The sequence below is a fragment of the Microcebus murinus genome, chromosome 21 (genome assembly GCF_040939455.1).
Source record: "Microcebus murinus isolate Inina chromosome 21, M.murinus_Inina_mat1.0, whole genome shotgun sequence".
Classification (NCBI taxonomy): domain Eukaryota; kingdom Metazoa; phylum Chordata; class Mammalia; order Primates; family Cheirogaleidae; genus Microcebus; species Microcebus murinus.
This window is the reverse complement of record NC_134124.1, coordinates 10,376,381-10,398,941: the sequence shown is the minus strand read 5'-3', so window position 1 is coordinate 10,398,941 and position 22,561 is coordinate 10,376,381. Positions and strand designations below refer to the sequence as shown.

The 22,561-nt window shown below is 44.1% G+C and overlaps 1 protein-coding gene and 1 long non-coding RNA gene across 4 annotated transcripts in view; both read right to left on the bottom strand.

Moving 5' to 3' along the window:
* ARHGAP26 (Rho GTPase activating protein 26) overlaps nt 1-22,561 on the bottom strand; it is a 427,310-nt gene that overhangs the window by 224,730 nt on the left and 180,019 nt on the right. The window lies entirely within an intron of this gene.
* The window catches only part of LOC142863096 (uncharacterized), a 47,665-nt gene continuing 25,329 nt past the window's right edge, over nt 226-22,561 (bottom strand). Inside the window, exon 2 of the long non-coding RNA XR_012913972.1 lies at nt 226-22,561. This exon is cut by the window's right edge and continues 15,872 nt beyond it. This is a non-coding gene — a long non-coding RNA (uncharacterized LOC142863096).

Genomic DNA, 22,561 nt, shown 5'->3' with positions numbered 1-22,561 from the left:
GGGAGGCTGAGGTGGGAGGATCACTAAGGTCAGGAGTTCAAGAGCAGCCTGGGCAACACAGTGAGATCTCGTTTCTACAAAAAATTTAAAAAAAATTATCTGGGTGTGGTAGTGTGCACCTGTAGTCCTACTCACTCAGGAGGCTGAGGCAGGAGGATTTCTTGAGCTCAAGAATTTGAGGCTACAGTATACTATGATTGCACAACTGCACTCTAGCCTGATTGAAAAAGCAAAAGCCTGTTTCAAAAAAAAAAAAAAAAAAAAAAAACCCACAAAAAACAAAAAAAAAGGAGATGCCTGAAACAGACCAGCTTTAAAATTCCAGACTCCTTCAATATCTATAATTTTTAATATTACACCATCAAAAATGAATTCCTTTAGGTCCTGAAGGGCTCTCCATGCACTTTAAGAGTTTGTTACATTATGATGGTAACATCTCAAGTCTCAGCAAACAGCTGAATTGGGATTTGCTGACAAGTGGCTAGAAATGAGGTCCTACAGATGGTTAGAGGAAAGGGAGTAAGGCCTGGAAAGGAAAGGCTGGAAGGCTGTTGATCAGAGACCAGCTCAGCTTACTGAACAATGTGGGTTAAAGCCCAGCTGGACGAAAGAGGCTGTTGCTACGTTCGCATCAAAGCCCAGAGTGTCTAACCCAAGCCCCTCTTGCTGCTTCTCTAGAGAAAGACAAAGCCAACTGTCCACGAAGCAACCAAGCTACTGTCACAGCCACAGCCAGCAGCCCCAGGCAACTGAGTGGACTGAGCACACTGGGGTCTCTCACCCAGCATGGAGGATGGGAGACATAAGGACGTGTCTCTCTTGTGACCTGAATTTGAGAGCATGGAAGAGAAACACACAAATTCGAAGGCTGCTTCTGGGTCCTTTCCTATAGCGTTTGATATGGTTTAGCACCTAGGTCTTTTAAATGTCCCCCTCTACTGAACCCCACTACCCAGCCCTGTTTGACAGGCTCTTCTGCAGGTTCCTCTGCCCTGTGCCAATCTTTTTTAACTTAAATACATAAACATATGCCTATCATCATAAACATAAGCAAATATGGATATAAAATACATATAAGTGCACATATACACAACTGCACATGCCGCCGATTCATGTTTTTGCAGCAGTTTCATAGCATCACTACAAACAATGAATTAGCGAATACTAAACTACTGCTCCTAGGGGAAGCACAGGGTTGGGTTCCTGCAAGCCTCTGGTTACGACACTCTCAACAACCAATCAATACACAACCTCGTTTTGTGTGTGTTTCTGTTTAAAAGCATCTCATTTAACATACGTTGATTCGTCTGCATTGAACCCATAACCCAGCTACATTATAATTCGTGCCTGAACAAAGCTCACCTAGCATTTATTGTCCTGCAATGTCATAAGGCACACCGCAGACGCCTTCCGTTTCCGAACACGGGACGGCACTTCAGCGCTATACTTGGGGACCGCTTTACGCACCAAAATCACCAACCCAAAGCACGAAATGCAAAAAAAAAAAAAAAAAAAAAAAAAAAAAGTGTGGCAGAAAACAGACTGTGAAAAGGACATTTATTTACAGTACAACAGCTGAAACAAGAAAGCAAAGCAAAGCGAGCAATGGCCTTGTGCAGTACCAGTTGGGAACACGCACATCGGTCGGCCAGGATTTCTCACCACTCTACGCACGTCTGCAAATGATCATGAAAGTGCCACGATTATGGACTTAAGGGTTTCAAATAAATTTTACCAAGTATGCAAATTCCCAAACCCATGAATAATGAGCATCAACTCTGTGTGTGTGTGTGTATATGTGTGTGTGCATGTATACATACACATGCACATAAACATATATAAACACATAAATATATATATATATATATATAAAATTTTTTTTAAAGAAAACAGCTAATGTCCATTCATTTCCTGGTCATCGGCGTTGTCATGCTACAACAGCAGAGCTGAGCAGCTCCAACAGAACTACTAGGATGGGAGTACGTCCCACCGTACTAGGTTTTGGATGGTTGTGCCAACTAACACTCCCCACAGCAGCGGAGGATGAAAGTCTCATAGCCTACTCTAAAAAATTCTCGAAGCTCCTTCCTTGGACCTCTTTACTTATTCTACTCTATTTCTATAAATAACACTTAAGAGTTTCATCCATTCCCATAGCTGCAACAAATGCCCCTATGCAGACGGCACCCCGCTTCTAAACCTGCACCCCCGACACCTCCCTCCAGTTTTCTTAGGAGTAGATTCTCCATTTCCAACTACTTCCTGGTCATCTTCATCTGGGGATTTCCCCAAACCTCAAATCCAGCATCTCTTCCTCCTACCACCACCAAGAAAAGTTTCTTGAAATAATGGAGGGGTCACACCTTAGAACTATGTGAACAAGCAGCTAAATTAATACCTGTTTAGAGCTGCTTGATAACAAGGCCGTTGAGCAGGGAAAAAAGTACCCAAACTTATTTTCACATAGCAACTTGCTACTTTCTTGCTGTGACACCTCTCTGTGCCTCACTGCCCCATCTATAAAAGGGACAGCAAACTGCCTAAAGGGTGACAGAGCAGCCCAGAGCAGCTGGCACTATGCCCGGTACATAGTAAATACTCAGCAGTAAACGGCAGTTAATAATCACAATTTTGGTTATCAGCATCATTTTTATCTCAGTAACTCAGACCTAAGATCTACAGGTGACAATAAATGGATTCTGTTTTCAACATGATCCTATCTGTTCCTTCCTTTTCAGTCTCAACACTCCCATCTGGGAGGTGAGCACCTCTTGCTTGGGAGCGCCTTCACACTGGGTTAAGCTCTGCCCTCCTTCTGCCCGACACATCCTTCATGTGGGCGCACCTCTGAAATCGCTTCTGCCCAAAATTCCTTATGGTCACATCATCCCTTACAGCATAATGCCCAAATTTCTACGGGAAGCCTCTGACAAGCTGGCCCCAACATTTCCTATCTTACTTTCTACTTTTGCCTCCCAAACCTCATGACCAGCTACATGCAACTACTGGCTATTTCCTCACCTATCCCATGCTTCTTCCTAAGAATCCTCGTTCCCATACTTCTTGCCAAGAAAAAGCCCTCTATCCACCTCTGCCTATGCATATCCTTCAACATCCTACCTGCATGTGCCTCTATGAAGCTGCTTTCAACTCCCTCAGTCTAAAACCAGCTCTTCTATTAGTATTTCAATAGCACTGTGTTCTAAAGCACACCTCACCTTGATCACTTCCACTCTGAAATAAATGCAAGGCGACGGGTTTATCCCGGTAGGCCAGAGGGCCTTGCACACAGCAGGCATCTGATAAACATTAGATGAATGACACGATGAACCAAGGACATCTAAAGTACCATCAACGCATATCTTAGAATCAGTTTACACTAACTTTAAAAAGTGCTAAGCCAATCACCCAAAGTGGTTGTGCAATTAAAAATGAACTTAAGACTCAAAGAGTGCTTCAAATCTGGGAAGAGAAAATTGCCATCTGTCTACCAGCATTTTAAGCATTAAATTGCTCACATCTAGAAGGTTAGGCAATCAGCATCAAGGCCAGGCACAGAACCCAAATTTCCTCACTCCTAGCACACACACACACACACAAAAACTGAGTGTCTTAAAGCATAGCAACTTATATGATTTCTGTAATGGCAGCTGGCCTTTACATACTCCGTGTGCTAAAAAAAATCACTACTGTACTTCTTAAACCATCTCAGAGCATTCCGTATCAGCTGTGAAATAAAGAATTATTCAATACATAGTACTGAGATTACAATAATCATTTGGAGGAAAAAAAAAAGATCTTCACCTTACCAAATTTTGATGACAAAACAAATCTCAAGGTCAGTATTTATCTTAGAATGGGGATACATTCATGCAAAGAAAGAACAAATAAAGTAGCTTATAGCCTTAATATAGAAAGGGTTCTTACAGTCAAGGTAAACACACCAACAGAAAAAACATCAACAAAGGATAAACTATTTGCAAAGGAAGGGCAAGTATTCAATTAACACAGGGAATAGTCAAATTCAACAGAAAACAAAGAAATTTAAATTATAACAATATTTTTGACCTTTTGAAAAAATTAAGGATTTGTTTAAAAAAATGGTAGCTAGTACAGATATGGGTTCAGGGAAATGGATTTTCCCACATACAACTCACAGAAGTATAAATTAGCATAGTCTTCACTAGTCGTGCGTCACGTAACAAAGGGGATACGTTCTGAGAATTGCGTCATCAGGCGATTTTGTCGTCATTGCACCAACATCACAGAGTGTGCTTACATAAACCTAAAGCCTACTGCACACCCAGGCTGCGTGCAACAGCTTAGTGCTTCTAGGCTACAAATCTGTGCAGCGTGTTACCATACTGAATATTGTAGGCAACTGAAACACAATGATTTAGTATTTGTGTATTAAAACATATCTAAACACAGAAAAGGTATAATAAAAAATACGGTATAAAAGATAAAAAATGGTCCATCTCTGTAGGGCATTTACCATGAATGGAACTGGCAGGATTGAAGTTGCTCTGGGTAAGTCAGTGAGTGGGTGGTGGGTGAATGTGAAGGCTTTGGGCATTACTGTGCACTACTGCAGACTTTATAAACACTGCACACTTAGGCTATACTAAATTTACTAAAAATATTCTTCTTTCTTCAATCATAAATTAACCTTAGCTTACTGTAACTAACTTTTTTTTTTTTTTTTTTTTTTTGGAGACAGAGTCTCACTTTGTTCCCCAGGCTAGAGTGAGTGCCGTGGCATCAGCCTAGCTCACAGCAACCTCAAACTCCTGGGCTCAAGTGATCCTTCTGCCTCAGCCTCCCGAGTAGCTGGGACTACAGGCATGCGCCACCATGCCCGGCTAATTTTTTCTATACATATCAGTTGGCCAATTAATTTCTTTGTATTTATAGTAGAGACGGGGTCTCGCTCTTGCTCAGGCTGGTTCCGAACTCCTGACCTCAAGCAATCCGCCTGCCTCGGCCTCCCAGAGTGCTAGGATGACAGGCGTGAGCCACCGCGCCCGGCCTACTTTATAACCTTTTAAAAAAACTTTTTGACTATTTTGTAATAACACTTAGCTTAAACGTACATTATATAGCTTTGCAAAAATAGTTTCTTTCTTTGTATCCTTATTCCATAAGCTTTTCCTATTTTTAAAATTTATCTTTTACTTGTGAAACTTTTTTGTTAAGAACTAAGATACAAATATACATATGAGCCTGGGCTTGCTTAGGGTCAGGATCATCAGTACTACTGTCTTCTACCTCCACATCTTGCCCCACAGAAAGGTCTTCGGGGACAGTAACACGCATGGATGTCGTCTCCTAGGATAACAATGCCTTCTTCTGGAATACCTCCTCCTGAAGGACCTGGTTGAGGTTGCTTCACAATTAACTTTTTTTTTTTAATAAGTAGAAGGAGTATACCTTAAAATAACAATGAAAAGTCCAGTATACTATACTGTAGTAAACACATAAAGCAGTACCACAGTCCCTTACTACCTATATCAAGTGTTATGTATTATACATAATTGCATGCGCCGTACTTTTATACCACTGGCAGGACAGTCCGTTTGTTTATACCAGCATCAGCACAACACAGGATTAATACACTGCGCTACGTTATGAGGCTACAACATGACGAGAAAATAGGAATCTTTTAACTCCATTATCATAGCATGGGACCGCTTTTGTATACGTGGTCTGCCGTTGTCTGAAACGTTACATGGCCCATGACTGTTACGTGTTCACCAAACAAATCGACTTCTATGAATTTATACTAAGGAAAGAATCATGGATAGCAGCACACTGAGAGGTTTCAGTGAACGCGTAAGCCTCCTATTATATGTAAAATGTTAACACATTTATACATTTCTCTGGGGAGAATGCTCATAATTTTCTTAATATTACCAAAGGAATTTCTAAGTTACCCAAGAACTTCTAGTTGTGGAGTAATATTTAGAAAGAAGCATGGCACCTACTGCTAGTTTCTATACAATGTCTATTTTTTCCATTCTTCCTTAATAAATGGAACACCCCCCCCCCCCCGATATGTGGAAGCAAAATTTCACCCAGCTGAAAACACACATTCCTCTTAGGTAGGAAAGCGATGATATTCTGGCCAAGGAGACATAAGTAGAGGTATACTGGGGATGTCTGGGAAACTCTGACACACACACCACTCCTTTTTTCTTCTTCCTGCCTGAACCACAGATGTGAGGGCAGGAGGTGCAGCAGCCATCTTGTACTCATGAGGTGATGAGGAATACAAAAGCCCACATCCCACATCCTAAGGAGAAGCCGAAAGATAGAATGAACCTGGGTCCTTGAGGCTTCACAGAGCTGTTCTATATTTGTCCCAGATGACCTATCCTACATCTTAATGTCCAAATATCCTCATTTCTTTTAAGCCACTGTTTGCTACATTTTCCATTGTTTACAGCAAAACCCATGGCTAAACTGACAGATATGAGAAAATATAATAAATTAAATAAAAATCCTATTTCTAGTACAATACATGGATAGTGATCTTTTTTTGTTCTGTTTATATATGAGGGGGTCTTTAAAAAGTTCGTGGAAAATGCGTGATATGCTCTGGGAGGCCAAGGCGGGTGCATCATTTGAGCTCAGGAGTTTGAGACCAGCCTGAGCAAGAGTGAGACCCCATCTCTACCAACAAAATAGAAAGCAACTAGCTGAACAACTAAAAATATATAGAAAAAATTACCCGGGCATGATGGCGCATGCCTGTAGGCCCAGCTACTCGGGAGGCTGAGGCAGGAGGATTGCTTGAGCCCCGGAGATTGAGGTTGCTGTGAGCTAGGCTGACGCCACGCCACTCACTCTAGCCAGGGCAACAGAGTGAGACTCTGTCTCAAAAAAAAAAAGAAAATGCGTAATATGAAAAAACTCTGCATGCATCTCAAAAATTTTTTGCACCAAATTAAACTCAACTAATTTGTTTTAATATGTTTGCATGGGATCTAGTTTGAGAGACTAAAAAAGGATAAGACATCAGTCTGAAAAAGCCCCTATCAGACAACAACATGTACTCTGCTAAAAGTGAAGTCAGAACAAGCATCAGATTTAAGGTGAAGCTTGGGTGCAAGAATAGTGAACTCACTGATGCTCTGCAAAGCGCGTATGGGGGCAACGCCCCAGTGAAGTCAGCAGTTTACAAATGCATAACTTGACTTGAGAGTGGACAGGACGATGCTGAAGAGGACGCCTACAGCAGCAGACCATCCACATCAATTTGTGAGAAAAAAAAAATCAATCTTGTTTGAACCCTAATTATAGAGGACCAACGATTAACAGCACAAACAACAGTCACCAGCATAGGCATCTCAACTGGTTCAGCTTATACAATTTTGACCGAAAGATTAAAGGTGAGCAGAATTTCCACTCAGTGGGAGCCAAAGCATTGCACCCAGGTCAGCTGCAGACAAGAGCAGAGCTTTCAAAGGGAATCGTGAACTAGTGGGATCGAGATCCTGAAGCATTCCTTCAGAGAACCGTGACAAGAGACGGAACATGGCTTTACCAGTAGGATCCTGAAGACAAGGCACAGTCAAAGCTGTGGCTCCTCAGAGCTGGCAGTGGTCCAGTCACAGCAAAAGTGGACGGGTCAAGAGCAAAGGTCATGGCAACAGTTGTGGGGATGTTCAAGGCATTTCCTTGTTGACTTTCTGGAGGGCTGAAGAACGGTACAACATCTGCTTGCTATGACAGTGTTTCAAGAAAGTCAGCCAAGGCTTTAGCAGAAAAACACCCGGGAAACCTTCACCAGAGAGACTTCTCCACCGACAACGCTCCTGCTCATGCCTCTTGTCAAACGGGGGCCATTTTGCGAGAGTTTCAATGGGAGATCATTAGGCATCCAACATACAGTCCTGATTTGGCTCCTTCTGACTTCTTTCCGTTTCCTAATTTAAAAAAATCTTTAAAATGCATCCATTTCTCTTCAGCTAACAATATTAAAAAGGACTGCATTGACATGATTAAATTCCCAGGACCCTCAGTTCTTTAGCGATGGACTCAATGGCTGGCATCATTGCTCACAGAAGTCTCTTGATCTTCATGGAGTTTATGTTGAGAAATAAATTTTATATTTTTTATTTTTTAATTCCATTCTTCAGTGAACTCTTTGAAGTCTCTTCATACATGTGTATACACACACAGAGTGGTAGAGAAGAGTTAAACACACAAACACCAAAAATTAATCCCTATTCTCTGAGGAAGATGAGTGATTTTCATTTTCCTCTTTTTGCTTTTAGTTATTGTCCACATTATCTACAGTATGTTACTCTTTCAATCAATAAAATACATTTTCTTTTTTTCAATGTAAACATGCATAAAAAGTCTGCATTCTCTCTTTCCTGCGCCTCTGTACTTCCTGCAGACTTCAGGATTTTTTCTTCCTATTTGATAAGACCATTTTTTAAACAATAGAAATGGAGGGTTAGCATCTTCAAGACTAACTCGCCAAGGAGCAGCAAGGGAAGGCAAGACTCAGATATCAGGGACAGGCACAAGCGCCTCCATGTCAGAGGCACTGCAGTAGCAGTCTGGAGACCTGGCCTCACGCCACAACATCAGCCGACAAAGGGCAACTCCCTGCGGTGGGCTGGGCAGGCACAACAATCCCAGGCAGCTCTCAGGTCTCTTCGTTTTAGGATGAGGAGGATCCTCAGGATATAGGCTTGTGGATTGCTCATCACCTCACAATCGCAAGACGGCTGCTGCACCTCCTGGCCTCACGTCTGCGGTTCAGGCAGGGAGAAGGAGAGTAGAACCCAGAGACGGTCATCTGTGAGCCATACCCCTGGCCACCTGGACAGAAGGTCCCAGAGCCTCAAACTTTATTTCTGGGTCCATCCTCCCCCTACCCCAGAAATGGCAGGTTCAACAGACCAAGCTGGTGATTTGGAGCCAGTCTGGCTACACTGCGTAGCCACACAGTGCCCCGAAGCTGAGGAGAGCATGTCGTTGCAAAACGTCTCAAGAAGAAAGGTACACGACAAAAGGGCGAGATGAGATGTTGGGCAGGCAGGAGAGCCAGGCTGGAGCTGGCTCGCACTGCCGGTGAGATCTTCCCCTTCCTTTCCAGAGCCCTTCCTTCTGCTCTCCTTCCCATTCTGCAGGGCTGCCAGGCTGCGCGATGGCGTGATTCCTGTTCTCCAGCCCTGCCCACGCTTCCCGGTTTAGTGAAGTCCAAACCGTAAGACAGCATGCCCTGCAGCCACAAGACACCCCCGCGCTGCCCCAGAGCGAAGCCCGCAGCCGCGTTTAGGGGGTCGCGGCCCTGATCTCACTCTACTACAGGGACCTACACGGTTGAACAAAACATTGTTCTCATTAAAAGGGAGCCCGCGTTTCATGGCCAGTGCAGCATTCCCCAGCGCTGCGAAGCTGAGCCCGCCTGGGCCGGCAGCCAGCCATCTGCACTGCTCCAAAACTTACGTAACTTGCTGGGGTTTCCACTTTGCCTTGGGGGCTGGGAGGTGTGCGAAAGGCAGGGAAAGGGACTTAGTTCAAGCCATTGGTCCACCGCATCTGAACAGCCTGCTAAGCGTTTGGTCACAGGGCTTTTTCGGCCCTCGAGAGCAGCACAAGGTGAACCAGTTCCGGCTAGCTTACGTGCAACAGCAGCAAAAAAGCAGCTTATGGTCAAAAGGGCTGGAGAAAAGACTTCCGAGTAGAGGGATGCAATGAACGCCCGTAGGGGGCCCTTCGCGATGACAACAAGCTACAGAGTCAAATGCAGGCAGATGCACAACTGCAACAGAGGACGGGAAAACGGGACCCTTTCCCTTGGTTTAAAAGGCGCGGTGTGGGGCGTATGCCATGCCGAATGAGGCTGAGCCAGGCTGAGGGCGCGGTGGGGCCCTGGAGAGTGAAGCACCTTTTCCCCACCCAGGGACAAAGGCAACAACTCCTGCTTGGTTTTGGTCAATAGTTCTCAAGAAGTGAAGGGGTAGACGAGAAGGAATAAGCAATTAGTCCTTTTAAGTAGAAAGTATGCACACACGCAAAAAAATCACTTGCCTGAAGATAATTCTGCCCTGTAGGAAAGTAGCCAACCCTGCTGCTCATGATAATAACCATCAGGAGCAAATTCCGGCCTTCAGAGGACTTTCCAAGCATGCACTTGCAGCCCAGCTGATAAAGCACACGTATAGGCTTGGGAAACCTCATCACGGGGCGGCTCACGGCCTCGCTGCGTCCGAACGCAGGGAGGCGGGGGCGGCGCACGCACGACTAGGGAGAGACGGCTGGACGTTGGGACTGCAGTCTGTGCTTATGTGCGGCTGATGCCCTATTCATGCGGTGAATGTGACGCAGATGTTTCAGGAAAGGCAGACCAGCGTTAAGAGAATGTGCTTGGATCCAAGTTCAAATGTCAGCTCTGACACTTCCTGGTCACGTGACCTTGAGTGATATTTCCCGATCTTGATAACAAATGTTAATGGTATACAGCTCCAAAGAACAGTGTTCCAGTCGGACATGCTAATACAGGAACACGCCCAGGACAGTGTCTCAAGGACAGCAGACCCTCAAACAGTGGGGCTGCTACTTATCATGAGTACTTGACTGGGTGTTAAGTTTCCTAAGCGCTGCAATCGGGACTCTTGGGCCCCAGAAATACTCCCTAGAAATATCCTAGCACAGAGCTCTACAAGAAGCAGGTGCTTCATAAATGCATGTTATCCACCTTACTCAAAGAGGAAGAGAAAAAAACGGTCAGGTCAAAGCTGGAATGAGAACTTCAAGAAACAACCCAATGTTCACTAGAAGAATGAACAGTGATATATGTTCTCTACAATGAAATGCTTTATCCAGCAAAAAGAGCTGCTGCCACGCGCAAGCATGAACGACGAAGCTCACAGATAACGTATCGAACGAAAGAAGCCACACAAGAAGAGTGTATGGCGTATGTTTCCCCTTACACGAGGCGCAGTGACAGGGCCATCAACCAGTGGTGGCGGAAGTCAGAACAGTGGCTACTAGAAGGGGCAGGAGAGGGAAGGAGGCAGGCTGACCGAGAGCACCGGGCAGCCTTCTGGGACGGTGCAAATGTCCTGTATCTTGATCTGGTTGGTGGCTACTTGTGTATAAATTTGGCTTGAAAGGGACAACACAGTGAGGTCTACTCCAGATCTACTCCTCTCTGAAGATCTCACTCCAGTTTCTCAGCTGCTGGCCAGGGACGGACGGCAGGCAGGAAGTGCTGTCCGCCCACCCTCCGCAGCGCTCCCTCCCCTCCTGCACGCCACGGCAGTGCCTGCGAGAGGGACCTTCATGAGGCCTTACCTTCTGGGAGTGGGCTCACAGTGGGCAGCTTCCCTTCCTCCTCACACAAGTGCCCTCTTTGCCCTGGAGACTAACGGTGCAGCTACAAGTTGCAGGTTCCGCTCTGCATTTGCCTTGATTGCATGCGGAAGAAATTTTATTTATTTATTTTAACTTTTTTTTTTTTTTTTGAGACAGAGTCTCACTCTGTTGCCGGGCTAGAGTGAGTGCCGTAGCATCAGCCTAGCTCACAGCAACCTCAAACTCCTGGACTCAAGCAATCCTGCTACCTCAGCCTCCCGAGTAGCTGGGACTACAGGCATGTGCCACCATGCCCGGCTAATTTTTTTCTACGTACTTTTAGCTGTCCAAGTAATTTCTTTCTGTTTTTAGTAGAGATGGGGTCTCACTCTTGCTCCGGCTGGTCTTGAACTGAGCTCAAATGATCCGCCCGCCTCGGCCTCCCAGAGTGCTAGGATTACAGGCGTGAGCCACCGCGCCAGGCAGAAATTTTAAAACAGTTCAAAAGCTACGGGTCTGTCCCCACGGTTTTCTCCTGTAGGTCTCTGATAACGTGGCCCCATCACTGGCATTCCCAGTCCTCAGGAGACAGATCTGTGTTTGCCAAACCCTACGTGAAACACTGAGTCCCACGCCGCCTGCCCTCTGGTTGCAGCAGCGTCTGCAGCAGGTAAGGCCCTACTTTGTAGCAGACGCCCTCCAGCTGGGCCCAGAGCTAGGAGGAGAGCGACACTCTGACCCCCGCTGGGACTTCAGGCTTCAGGAAACTTGGGGGGCAAAGTGGAGAGAAGAGGGAAATAACACCTAGTTAAAACTGCCAAGGTAACTTGTTATTCATTAAAGGGGGAAAAATGAGAAAAATGTTAAAAAGAACGACTTCTTTCTTACAGATTCCCATCTTCTTAAGCTAATAATACTTTATTTTTTTCATAGATATTCACCATGCTATTATCAAACCTAACAAAATTACTGATTCCTTTATATAATCTGATGGGGAATCCACATGGAGATTTCCATAACTGTTCTCAAAAAAAGTCTTTTTGTAATTGTTTCGCTTAAATAAGGCCCCAGGCCAGGTCTACCCGCTGCACTTGAATAGGCGACTTATTTGCTTTTGTTTCAGACCATCTCCTCTTTTTTTCCCTTTACCATAGCATTGTTTTTTCAAAAGATACAGATCCACAATGCTTTAATTCCTTTAAAAAAAAATCCCAAATAAACATGGTAAAGCGTCAAGACTGAATGAAGCTGACTGGTGACGCGTGGTTGGTCATTATATCATTCATTATGCTTCTTTGTACTTTTCCCATTTTTTTTTTTTTGTGAAAAATTTCAGCCTTTACAAAAAAGGCAAACTCCCTTCTTGGTATGATAAAGCTCTGGGATTAAGACACTCGTGGTAGCATTTATAAAGTGTTCACTACCTGGCAAATATCATGCCATGTGATTTCTCTGGGTTATCTCATTTACCTGTACAGAGAGAGACCTCTGAGTCTACGGCCACACCACTCCGAACGCGCCCGATCTCGTCTGATCTCGGAAGCTAGGCAGGCTCGGGCCTGGTTAGTACTTGGATGGGAGACCTCCATGAGATCAATGTTAAAATCATCCCCATTTAACAGATAAGAACCTGGGGCATAATATTATTAACGTAGTCAGGGATGAGGCCTGAATTCAAACCAGGTTGCAGGAAACCCAACCACACTCTTGGCCATCACCAAGCACACTCCACACTGGTGTTTTGGTTTCCGGTTTGGAATTGCTTAGCGCAATGACAAGAGTGGCCACTCGGCTAATCCTGGCTATGTATTTTCTAGATGTGGACACAAGAGGTACATGGACCATGTGCCTTTCTCCAGAGGGAACTTGATGGGTTTTTAGACATTATCTTATACCTCCCCTCCTCACTGCTGGAGAGAAACAGAGGTGAAGAAGTAGAAAACAAAAATTGGGGGGAGATACTGCTATTGAGGAAAGAGGACATCCTTCAACCAGGATCTTTCACTGATGGCCTGGGAGGCCTTGGGTATGTCCTGAACCACCCCCCTCCCCAAACAGCTAAGACCCCAGGAGACAAAATGCAGCCCCACCTCAATTAATACAAAAAGAACAATTTTAAGATTGAATGTGCTCATCTATGGGAAGGTCTGTAAGAACTCAGGAATGAGGCCAGGTGCGGTGGCTCACGCCTGTAATCCTAGCACTCTGGGAGGCTGAGGAGGGAGGATCACTTGAGCTCAGGAGTTCAAGACCAGCCTGAGCAAGAGTGAGACCCTGTCTCTACTAAAAAAATAGAAAGAAATTAGCTAGACAACTAAAAATATATGTGTGTGTGTGTGTGTGTGTGTGTGTGTATAAAATTATATATATATATAAAAATAAAATTAGCCAGGCATGGTGGCACATGCCTGTAGTCCCAGCTACCTGGGAGGCTGAGGCAGGAAGATCACTTGAGCCCAGGAGTTCAAGGTTGCTGTGAGCTAGGCTGACTCCATGGCACTCTAGCCCGGGCAACAGAGTGAGACTCTGTCTCAAAAAAAAAAAAAAAAAACCTCAGGAATGAAATGGAAAATACTTTCAAGACATCAAAATTATTAAAAAATAAGTCAGAGTAGCCAAGAGGAACCTGGTGTCACCGTCCTGTGGCTCCATGAGTGACGTGTCCGCCACCCTGACCATGGGCTGATGGAGCCCCGCGCAAGGCAGTGCTCCTGTTTCTCAGGCTGGTGCATGTAGCCTGGAAGGAGAGCAGCAGCAGCAGCAGCAAGAACAGAAAAATGCAGATAGCAGAGGCTTGCTCAGCTCTGCTGACGGCTTACACCCTGGCGCACCTCTGACTCACCGACTGCCTTGGTGAATTTTTGTGGTCAAGGGAGGATAACAGATCTGTCTTTGGGGAGGCAAAGTGTGAAATGTTTTTGCTTCCTCTCCCTATCACCTTCCATTTTCTCTCTTAACCAGGAGCTCCCTGGTGACTTCTGGGGGCGGCTGCTTTGGAGGCAGCCAAGCACACAAAGGTGGCCTCCTACGCACAAGAAACTGCTGGGTTCAGCACAAAGACCTGAGACAAAGGTCTGAAGGTCAACATCCCACAGGGGAAAAAAACCACCTGGCTGGCCTGTGGCAGCCCCAGGACCTCCAGGCAATTCAATCCAACAAAAATTTTCTGATCTTCTGTGTGGTTCGAAACCAAATTAAGAGATCAAAACAGGATTCCTTCTCTGCCTTCTTTCTTTGCAAAGCAAGGTTAACTGATGGATGGCCCTCTGTGTGTGCCAATAAAACAAAGGGCTGGGTATCTGCTTGAAGTCCTCTTTACTGGCCCAGCAATGGCACAGAACAAAAGACACAGTTTGCAAACTGAAAGGAAGAACCCAGGGCAGAGGTATTATGTTTATGTAATTTTCTTTACCTACACCACCAATCCACCAATACCTCTTCTGAAACTTGTCTGTGTGACCTCTTGCGATTGCTCATGATGAGGAACATGTGTTCATTTTTGCCTGCCTAGAATCCATGCCTCTTTCTCCTGGTAACACTTCCCAATTTTCCTCTAGGGCACCACCCCTTCCCCTCGTCTCTGCCTGTGTGGGTGGGTGGAGCTAAGTCCAGGGCGAGCATGTGACTCAGGTCACAGAGACCACTTCAGGGATGCACACAGGACCTGGCCCGGGCCAGTGACAAAGTTAGCCCCAAGAGTTTCGCTGCAACATTAGGGAAGAGGCATACTTTTCCAGACTAAGGGTGTAGACCAGGAGCTGCTGGTTTACACGGGCCTGCCTTTGACAAAATAATGAGAAGAACCTATCCGAGAATGACACCAAACACAAAGAAAAGCTTGAACCAGCAAGTTCAAAATCAAAATCTCTCTAGTTCACACACTATTTAAGTTGGGATGCTTGATTTTAAGAGTTGAAATTCCACCTACAGAGAGCCAGATGTCTCTACAGAACTGTCTTTCCAATCTAGTTTGCTAAGGTCTCAATTTATATTTTTGGCATGTAAAAAAAAAATATCTTTTCCCAGCAGGATATCTTATAAAGCCTGAATTTTTCAATATACGGTCATATTTGGGTATGCTTTTATTCCCTGCATTTATACTGAATGGATACATTTATTATGTATGAATGTTAAAAACTTCATGGACACTATACAAACATACCGCAATAATGACTGAGTCAAATGTCTTGGCATTCCAGAGACCTCATTCTTGGGCCACTGTCAGGGTCTGTAGAAGGACCAAATGGAGATCAAGAGGCTCTGTCTTTCCACAGTTGATAACCCCAGCCCTCAGAAGCAGGAGCTGCTCTGCACAGACTGCTAGCATGACATCAGTGCACTTATTCGCTTTATAAACCTACAATTTCCTTAAAGGAGGTGCTTTTTAGATGGTTTCACATTCCTATTTCAAAAAGATTTTTAAAAATGCTTTTAGAGGAGTCAAGGAATATTGCGGAACCATCACCCCATAATAAAAATCTGCAGAATCCTTCATGGGAAAGAACCCCCAATGAAGTGAAATAGGATATGGTGATATCACATCTTACTTGGGTGTTAGTTTTTGAAGCTAATGTTTAAGGCAAAACCCAGAAAGAGTGAGAATTTCTCTTGGAAAGCCCTTAAGCCACGCATGCAGCAGAAGATATTTTGCTTTGTTTAAACTGTATGGCACTGCCCCTCAGTGTTCTGCAGAGAGTTTTTCCTTCATAGGGTGGAAAAACACCAGACTAAGCAGTTACTTGTGTTCAGAGGCCACGCTCGAGTTTAGTTGTCCGAAGAAGACTTCTAGCTGAATTCATTTACAATAAATGCACGTATGCTGTACCTCAACCAATTTTATTATGCTTTCTTAATATTACCCAGATGACCCATGACACCAAGACTGGAGCTACCTTTATTGCATAGACACTCCTTCATTAAGTAATCTTAGGTAGCTGGGGTAACAAAGAATACACACAACAACCTTAGCCACCCGGAATAGCAAAGTTCATATACTATAAACCAGGGCACTATATACATAGGAGACATCTAAACAACAAAAGCAAGTCAAATTAAAACTATTTATTAAGTAACTAATTATGTCTAAGAAACATAAATAAGTAGATAGACAGACAGATGAAATTGAATGTGAAGCCCCAGTACATCAAAAAGATGAAAGCAAGGCAGCTCTGGGAAGAGCTAGGAGAAAGCCTTCCTTTCACCTCAACAACCATAGACTTCTAGAAATTCCTGTAACATAATTTGAAAACTATTAATTTAAAGGCAAATCTCTCATCCCACCCCTTTCATTTTAAAGCTGCAGACTCACAGATCTAGAAAGGGTAAAGAACTTTCCCAAAGCCATGCATTCCAGCAGAGTGGTGGGCTAGACACCCAATTTCCTTTCTCAGTTTGCCACTGTTTCCATTACCAACTGCTTCCCCTCCACCAGCAGCCCAGCACATGAGATGCAATCTTTCTGTATGCAAAGCACTTTTCTTTTCTGTATGCAAAGGGCTAATGGAGATTTGAAATGATCAAATTTGGATGTACCAGGTCAAGCAAGAATTCCGGGAAAAGGGAGAGTTTGGTGCTAGATCTTACAGGAAAAGAAAGCACGGCAGGAATGGAGGAATGGAAAAAGCCATCTTTCACTCTTCAGGTGAAGCGGAAAGCACAAGAATGGAGCTGTGCGTGTGTGGAGAAGGGTCGCACAAAATGGAAAGGAAGATCTTGAGAACGGGGAGGGAGGGACAAAAGGGGGAAACATTAGTGATGCTAAGCAGCTGAGGGAAAGCTCTTTCCAAAAAGATGCATCGCTTTCCCGAAGATAATAAGCTCACCAAACGCTTTCAGCAGTGCTAACGTGGACAGGGAATGTGCAGGAAGAAAAAGCCCGGGGCTGGACCCTGCGGTCCGAAGGCCTGAATCAGAGGAGGCTCACCTTTGTCACCCACAAACAACGACAGCCATTGTAACTAACCACATATTAAACGGGGTAAACGTTTAGCAAAAATACTCGGCAAACATTTAGTCAGTTTGTAAAGTGGCTGCCTTTAAAAAATAAACCATTAAGCAACATTTGCATATGAAATAATCTATTCCCATGAAAAGCCCATGTAAAAGGGGCTTGTGACTCTAATTTTGCAACATTTTTAAACATTCAAGTTCCTTACGAGGAGCGTAAAAGCATCATCCTGCCCAGGTTTAGATGTCAGGAGAACAAGGAGACAAGGACAGCCAGGGCCTCTCCTGCCCAATGGCTGTGGTGCGTGTCATTTCAGCTCTCGTGGGAAGGTCAAGGAAAGTTCCACGAGTGATTTGGGTCAGAGATACTAATTATCCAGATATTCAAAAACCCACCACAAAAGCACAGAGATAAGAGGAATGAACGGAACAGGATAGCGAGGGAATGACCACAGCCAGACGTGCACACCGAGCTATACCAGGAGCAATCAGGATGAGGAGCAATGGGGCACTAGATATAAAATGGAATGAAATGGATCAAATAGAAAATAATAAACGGAAGTGTCTAAAAACACACTACAAAAATACAGAAGGCCAAAGCTAAAAATGGTAGGGCATTGCCCAGTCTAAAATAATCTTCAAAATGTAGGTGGAAAAGGGGAGGAAAATGATCAGAAACCAGCAACACACACAAAAAGGCAGAGGAAGATCAAGGAAGCCAACCTCACATCCTGTGCTAGCACCCTCCCCTCCCACCACCCCCAAAAAGCCAGCCGAGAGGCTTTTTTTTTGGTTGTGTTGCTGACCTACTTTTGAGCATCCATGGAATAAATAACTACAGTTTCGTAAAGCCTGGGAGGAGGGAGAGAAGGGAAAGACAACGTCCTGGATCTTCAGGTATGTAACAGACTTGGCTTTCTAGAAACACATCCGTGGCTGAATTGTAATTGACGAGCACAAAGAGACGTACTGTTTAAGTTTCACTGTTATCCGTAACCAGCAGGTGTTACTTTCACTACTGCTATTTTCTAGATAAGAGTAATACATGTGGCATGGGGCAATACCAAAGTATACAGAAAAATGAAGAATTAGAAGTTTAAAGTCCTCTATTCTCTCTCCCCGAAGGTTTCAACTATTTTGAGTATCATCCCTGGAAATTATTTACATCCTAGGAAGAGCATGGGCACAGACTTCACAAACATCCTTTTATTTACTTCAATGAGATCACATTACTCAAAAAGTTTTGGATGTCACTACTGCCATGATGCTTTAAAATAGCCCTGCACAGTATTCCACTGTACGGACACAACGACAATGGAATGAACCGGCCCCATCTGGGCAATGCCTTTTTATCTATCTATGTATCCATTCCATCTTAGTTTGTTCACCAACGCTGCAATGAATGCCCAATCTGTATGCCCGGCATTCGTTCTAACCCACTCTGAGCTGTCAGGCTCTGTTTTCATCCTGCAGTTAACTTTCGGTTAGTTGGTCTAAAGTGGGGAGTACTACTCTAAAATAGTCCCAAATCAATTCTTAACAACAATTAAAATTTAATAAAATATGGTATGAAATGAAAATTTACTTATATAACCTTATAGCAATACATAACAATATTAACCATTTTAAAAACATGGTAGAAAAAAATTAATATAATATTGCATGATCTCACTTATAGGTAGCATCTAACGCCCCAAAAAGGTAAAACATGCAGAGATAAGAGAATAAAACAGTGGCCACTAGGGTCAGGGTGGGGGACTGGAAATGGGGAGAAGTAGGTCGAAGGATACAAAGCAACAGATACAGAGGATGGACAAGTCTAAAGACCTAATGTACGACATGAAGACTGTAGTTAATAACAGTGCATTATATACAGGATTTTTGCAAAATGAGTGGATTATAGCTGCTCTTGGGTGGGGGAGGGGAATGAGATAATGAATATGTCCATTTGTTTCAGTATAGCAACCATTTTACTATATATATATATGTATCCTACAATATGTTGTATACCTTAATACACACAATAAAATTTATTTTTTAAAAAATGGCTGGGCACGGTGGCTCACATCAGTACTCTGGGAGGCCGAGGTGGGAGGATTGCTTGAGGTCAGGAGTTTGAGACCAGCCTGAGCAAGAGCAAGACCACCCCCCCCCTTCTCTACTAAAAATATAAAAATTAGTTGGGAGTCATGGCATACCTGTATTCCCAGCTACTTGGAAGGCTAAGGCAGGAGGATCGCTTGAGCCCAGGAGCTTGAGGCTGCAGTGAACTATCACGACACCACTGCATTCTAGCCCAGGCGACAGGGCGAGACTCTGTCTCAAAATAAATAAATAATTAAAAATGCAAATGCAAAGGTTCAGGATTAAGCCTTCATTCAGAAACAAAAAAGGCCCAAAGTGGAAACAGTCTTTATAAGTTAGTCCCCTATTGTTGGCTCCAAGTCCCCTATTCAGATGTGTTTTCTTTTCCTCCAATATTAGCAGAAAGCCTATGGACAGCAGCTTGTTTCTGAGCTAACGACTGTCTTAAATGGTCCAGCAAGGGACATAGAGGGGAACAGGCCTGCACTGCTAGAGGGCTAGCCAGCCGTCAGCCCCTCGCTGCTTCGGACTTTCTCTTCTTCTCCATCAAGTGGCCTCACCACAGAACTGTCTACCATTGCTTGGTATCTTCACCCCAGGTATCACTGCCAGGAGATGAAATCAGCCTCCCCCTCACCATCAGCTCCCTCCTGTCCTTCTCCTGGCTCATCAGAGGGGCCCCTCGAGCTCTCCCAGATTAGTCTGGTGCTAAATTGCAAGGTTTAAGGATATGCTCTAAGCTTTCGGTTTCCTCAAATGCTAAACAGGGATAACAGCTGTACCTACCCTTATAGGGCCATGTGACAATACACATGTCATTCTTGGCAGAAAGAATGGCATGAAGTACCAAAAAGTGTCATCAGCCTCATCATTCTATCATCAGCAGCCTCAGTCTTAAAAAAAAAAAAAAAAAAAAAGAGCAGGCACAGAAAAGAGTGCTCTAGCTCTAACTTAAAAGATATGATTTGCTTAAAGATATGATTCAACCTCCTCAAACTTCCTGCACCCCAGCTAATTAGTTACACCGTGGGGCCTCCCTAGCCTGGAAGCAGATAGCTAACTCAGCCTGGAAGCAGACAGCTCCTGCAAGGAGGCAAGGGCACACCTGACCAGAAAGGATGAGCAGGGTCTCCCTGGCTATAGGAGGCAGTCAAGTTGCAGGCAATCAGAACCCTCTAAACTAGAGACGCTTTCCTTCCTCAGCAATTTCATTTTCTTCAAAAGCATGCTAGCTTTATGTATTTAGTCTTAACGGCGATTATTCTGCCTCACCAACCAATCAAGCATTTACAGTACTGTACTCAGAACAGTCCTTTGCAAATGTAGGTACTAAGAAGAAACAGTATAACTTGGGCTATCCTCCTCCTACTGAGAATATGTAGCAGATGCACAGACCCACTAAGTATCATAACGGACATCTCTGAAAACAGTAATTAAATCTATCCTTCAGTTTTCAAATCCATTTAAACTCAAACCTCCAATACCACCTAGAGAATTTACGGAATCTTGAATTTCACCAAAATTTCACCAAATTCTGATTGATACCAGAATTCAAACTAATAGAACTCACACTTTAAAAAGTTTCTTGTGACAACTGAAGTGCCCATCAATACTTGAGTGGATTAACAAAATGTGATATATGTGTACCATGGAGTACTATTCCGCTATAAGAAACAACGGTGATATAGCACCTCCTGTGTTTTCCTGGATAGAGCTAGAACCCATTCTACTAAGTGAAGTATCCCAAGAATGGAAAACTAAGCTCCACATGTACTCACCAGCAAATTGGTATTAACTGACCAACACCTCAGTGGACATATAGGAATAACATTTATCGGGTGTCAGGCAGGCGGGAGGGGGTAGGAGGGGATGGGTATATACATACATAATGAGTTCAATGCACACCAACTGGGGGATGGACACACTTGAAGCTCTGACTTGAGGGGGGACGGGGGACAAGGGCAGTATACGTAACTTTAACATTTGCACCCCCACGATATGCTGAAAAAATAAATAAATAAATAAAAGTTTCATGTGAAATTCTATGTCCCGAAAGATGGCTTAGTCTTTGATTGATTCATTCCTTCATTCAATCATTTGCAACTTGGGTGGGCACCACCTTCTGCAGAAAGCCTTCCCAGAGTAAAGGCTGTATCCTCTCCCTTGCCCACCCAGACAGCACAGAAACTTGTATTAACAGAGTAGCGCTTGGTGGTCCTTGCTTTGATTTGTCCTGCATCTACTCCCACTCCTTCTGGTTAACAACACCCCGATTCTCCTTCGGGAAGCCACTCCTCCTAAATGTCAGTCCAGGTGGCTCCCCCCTCTTCTTACCCACCCCATGACCCAGATCTGGCCAATCGGCATATTCTATCCTCCCTCTTACTGGCCACAATGACTGGCTCAGGGAAAGGCATGTGACTCGGCTCCTAGACTCGTCAGAACAACAGGGAAAAAGGAGGTCTTCTCACTGGGACTGCTGGCTGTAAGGGTAATATGAGGTTGAAGCCACCGGAAGTGGATGGCTGGTGGGTCACACACAAAGACACAACCTAAGGATGAAGCCAATGGAGAAGAAAACAGAAAGACTCAAAGTCTACCTCTGAAATTTTCAGATACAAGAGCCAAAAAATTCTTTTGTTCCTTAAGTTTCTGGCATTTGGAAGCAAACCACACACGCTAATACACCATTGCTCCATTTATTTCTTCACATGCCCATCTCCCTTTACTAGATCATAAACCTTAAAGGGCAGAAACCAGGTTTTATTGTCTTTCTATCCCCACAATCTAGCAGAAGGCCTGGCTTATGAATGCTCAATACGTATGCAGCAATGAGTTGAATGGGAATTTTCCTATAACCAACTCTCTATTTCAACAAATGCTTTCTATGCACCCTGTTCAGCCACTTAACATAACTAACACTATCTTTAAAAAGTACCTGATCGTGGGCTGGTTATACACACTGATGTTAAATAAAGTGCTGCATTCTTTCTTTCTGCCTACCAAAAATGCAAAAGCAATCACTTCTTAATTTTTTATATAAGCCCCCAACCTCAAACATATCAAAAAAACAACAACAATAAAAAGCCACCAAAGTTTCCAAAGCAGTGGGACCAAAACACCATCACATGAAAAGGGTAAAGTAACTATGGCAGGAAGGCAAAGCAAGCAGAGGCTATAGCACCCCTGGGTGCAGAGGTTCTCGGCCTGGGCT